The 4,428-nt window shown below is 44.1% G+C and overlaps 1 protein-coding gene across 21 annotated transcripts in view; it reads left to right on the top strand.

Annotated features, from left to right (window-relative positions):
• Magi1 (membrane associated guanylate kinase, WW and PDZ domain containing 1) overlaps nucleotides 1-4,428 on the top strand; it is a 612,319-nt gene that overhangs the window by 89,199 nt on the left and 518,692 nt on the right. The window lies entirely within an intron of this gene.

Genomic DNA, 4,428 nt, shown 5'->3' with positions numbered 1-4,428 from the left:
GCTGATGGAGTGTGCTTGTATGGGTGTATTCTGCAGGTGTTAGGACATGGCTGATGGAGTGTGCTTGTATGGGTGTATCCCGTAGGTGTTAGGACATAGCTGATGGAGTGTGCTTGTATGGGTGTATTCTGCAGGTGTTAGGACATAGCTGATGGAGTGTGCTTGTATGGGTGTATCCCGTAGGTGTTAGGACATAGCTGATGGAGTGTGCTTGTATGGGTGTATTCTGTAGGTGTTAGGACATAGCAGATAGATGTGTGACTTGGGCCAAAGCAGTTGGATTTTCCATCCCATGCTGCAGATTGAACCACACTTCTGATTCTCTTTGAAATGAGCTACCATTTATATCCTCGTGTGATAGAAGTGGGCTTAGGAGATTATTAACGGTGTGAAGGCCTAGAGTGTCATGACCAAGGGGGAACACCTCAATGGAGTGACATCCTCTTTGCATGCTTTTTTCTCTGTGTTTCTTGTTCTTCATCCTTGTTGCTTTCAACTGCTGGTTTCTGAGCAATGGGAAGAGCCTGGATGAGTCACTTCCTTCATTTTGGTTTGGGACGTAAATCATCAAGCCTCATGATTCATGGGGACATCACCCTCGTAACTTGTAACATTTGTTTTTCAAATAAGGACTGCGATTTTATGATGTTGAAAGTAACACATTTTAATAGTTCCTTAAACAGTGTATAACTTAGCACGCACAACACTTACAAACTGCATTGAAGTCCTTGCTTAGGACTCTGGTTCTTTGACAGCTTTTTAGAATAAGCTGAGCTGGTTTTAACTGTATTCTTACCTTTTAAAGAAAATCTAATATTTACGTTTGGAGTAAGATATTTTTGGAAGGTCAGTAATGTTGACCTTCCCAGAAATTTGTTGGTTTATGGGATGGAGTATCTTCTAAACAATGTTTAGTCCTGTTTGGCTAAGCTAGAGTCCTGCATGATCAAGGGGCAAAAGCCCTGGGCATTTTATTCAGGTTCTGACAGCACGGTGTGGTTTCAACAATGAGGAAGGGTTTATGAAGGGAACGTTAAAGAAGGGTGAGGCGTATGCTTTATCTCAGACTGTGACAGGGCAGCTTGGTACTTTGTCATTAGTCCTTTTTTCCCTCCACACGAGGTGACAAGCTAGAGTGCATGTATTGAACCGGACTGCTTACGGGGCTCTCTGATCGAGTTGAATGATAGCAGAGAAAAGACACTACACTGGGTTTGGTGCCATTGCTGATTAATGTGTTCATGGAAAGCTGTCCCAGTCAAAATGAGCATTGGATTACCTTTGTCAGTGCAGCATACTTATAGATAGTGTTTTCTGTGGTGGTGGTAGTGGTGGTGTGTATGTGTGTATGGGTGTGTGTAAGAGATGGGGGAAGGAAAGAGAGAGGATACATATATGTCATTATGGCACTCATGTGAAGGTTGGATCTAGCATTTCTAGCTTGTATGAGGTATTATTTCTTGTATAGGGGTGGGGGAGTCTCTTTGCATTTTTAGGCTAGCTGCCTTTTAAACTTCTGGAGATTGTCCTGTCTCTGTCTTTCGTCTCTTCATAGATGTACTCTTGGGTTATAGATGCTCATAGTCCTGTATCCAATTTTCACCAGGATCCTGGGTACCAAACTCTAGTCATCAGGCTTTATGGAAAGTGCTTTTGCCCTTGAGCCATCTTCCCAGTGCTCCTTATTGTTACTTAAAAGGTACCAATACAGACATTTTCAGGCTTTAGAAAGGTGATGAGTTTATTCTGTGTTTTTTTTTTTCCCTATTATCTTGAGCATATGAGATTTTTCTCTGTTATTTATTGAAGTACAGGAGGTAGAACACTACCTGTGTGTACCTCTGATACTGAATTACGCACTGCACTCATCCTTTTAACTGTTGACTTTGAATCATGATCTTGCTAAGTTGCCCAGACTTAGGTAGCCAAGGCTGGATTCCAATGTGGGTCAAAGCTGCTACTTTGACCTCCTGAGTAGCTCAGATTATGAGCCTAGCTACCAGAACCCGTGGCTCTTAATTACATTTAGAACACATGTACGTACCACACTTCTGAGGTTTTTGCAGATTTGAATCTTATAGTTGGTATAGATCAAATTGTAAACACAGAGGGATACAGACCTGTCAGGATAGCATCCGGCTGCTTTAGGAAACTGTTTCCCGTTTGCCCTGATGTTCAGATCTCCTTCTCATGCAACATCAGGACCTGTTTCCTTCAGGAACTGCACAGAGTAAAAGCTGGGGCATTAGTTTACATAGCAGTAGGCGCACACTGATATTTGGAAGTTACTCAGCATAGATGGTCCAACAGTACCAAATACAACACAGTGCAGAAAAGGGGCCAACTTTTCTTTGACTGCTGGCTGTAAATTGACGTTAACTTATATACAGTAACTAAGATGAAAACATCTTATTTGAATTATTTAGGGATTGCCTGGCTATTATTCTTCCCTTATTTAAAATTTACTTCAAAAGCATAATGTGTATTTCTTCAGTATCTGCTTTTCACCTGTACCTTTTCATCTGCAGATGAAAATGGAAAAACAAACAAAACGAAAAAACAGAAAAAGCTTTCAGTGCCTGCATGTTTTCTCCCATATCGATTGAACTCTTTCTGTTTATCATGTTCTGAAGTACTCGGAAGCTTCTGTTTATGTGGTGTGCAGCACACACGTGTGCATGTGCATGCATGACTGCCTGCATAGTTGGGATGCCATTTTCAGGTAATGAGTTACTGAAAATCGGCTGTGGGCACATGACATAACCAACTCACTGGGTTCCATTGCCAAGACAAATAGCAGTAGCCGTGTTGGTTTCTGCTGAATCTTATTGCCACCCTGGCTCTGTTTCTCATTCACGTAGAAAAGTTTGCTGAAATTTGTACCTCAAGGAGTGGGTAGATGAGGACGGACCCAGGGTGGAGCGAAGTTTGAGTATTCCTGATGGGGAAATGCATGGTGAAATGTTGCAAAGCCGGGGTGATTTCCAGCAGCAGCCACTAGAGAGAAGGATTGAAGACTTGTGCTTTGCAAAAGTATTACACCTTGGGCTTCTTGTGATGTGAAGTAATGAGCTAGGAAGAAGGAGAGAGAAATTATGGGGACATAAGAAGAGGAAGCCTGTCATGCTGGAGTCTGGTGGAGGAGCAAGAACTCCAGCGCAATTAACATACCTTGTAAAGGTGGCAAACACAGAGTTAGTTATTCATTGTGTTAAAATATCAGTGACCCAGGCTGAGTGTGCATGACCTTGTGTAGGACCTGATTCCTTTCCCCAAACATTGCCTGAGTGCCTTAGTTAGGGTTTCTATTGCTGTGATGAAACACCATGACCAAGAGAAGCTTGGGGAGGAAAGGGTTATTTCAGTTTACAGATCCACCATGAGGGATGGCAGGGCAGGCACTCTGGCAGGAACCAGAGGCAGAACTGATACAGACCATGGAGGAGCTGCAGTGGGCTGGACCCTCTCACAGGCTCGCCTACAGTTAAGTGTAGTGGGGACATTTTCTCATTTGAGATTACCACTTTGCAAATGAGTCTAGCTTGTGCCAACTTGACATCAAAGTAAAGGATCTCAAAGTTGAACTGTGCTTACGGTAAAGACATATGTCCTACCCTGTTCCTCTCGGTAGCCACCAATGAGAAGGTACTAACCTCAAACCCCACCTAAATTATACATGACTGTTAGAAAAACGAAGTGCTGTGCCTCTCTCTCTTGAACCAAAATCCACACCTGGGTTGTCTTACTTTCCTCTGAGCACCTCTTTTTATCTTAATTCTCCTGCTTCAACCTGTATTCAAATATCTCTAATCTGCAAATCTGCATCATAAACTGGCTAACCCGGAAGAAGCCATAAATCCTGGTTTGACCTGAGCCGAGGTCCCTGAAACTCTAAGGGAATTCCTCAGGCCGCTAAGGAGGGCAGAGGGGAGCTGTGTCTCTTTCACATGTACCCGTGAACGCTGGCAGTTGCTGACAGTAGCTCCTTTTAGTTCCTTCCTTGTCTCTCTCTGCCCTTTCTGATTTCTAGTTATGGCCTTCAGTTCCCGGGAAGGCCATACTTCAGGGGTGGCAGGCATGCAGGAAATGCCAGGGCCTCATGCTGAGAGCCACGGGGGGGGGGGGGTGTACTCCTACCGTGGTATCAGTTACTTCCAGCCCCTGCTAGTGCCCATGAAGGCTGGCCTTACCATCCAAGCCAAAGTGCTACTCACGTGTTCTTTTCCCATGTGAGGAATAAATTAGAACACTGGGATGTTTTGATTCAGGATTGTGGTGGTGCACACCTTTAATCCCAGCACTCAGAAGGCAGAGGCAGGTGGAGTTCTAAGTTCAAGGCCAGCCTGGTCTACAAAGTGAGTTCCAGGACAGCCCGGGCTACACAGAGAAACCCTGTCTCAAAAAACCAAACCAGCCCCCCCCCCAAAA

This window comes from Mus pahari, chromosome 2, assembly GCF_900095145.1.
Source record: "Mus pahari chromosome 2, PAHARI_EIJ_v1.1, whole genome shotgun sequence".
NCBI classification, from domain to species: domain Eukaryota; kingdom Metazoa; phylum Chordata; class Mammalia; order Rodentia; family Muridae; genus Mus; species Mus pahari.
Note: the sequence above shows the minus strand (reverse complement) of the source record. Positions and strands in the feature narration are given on the sequence as shown.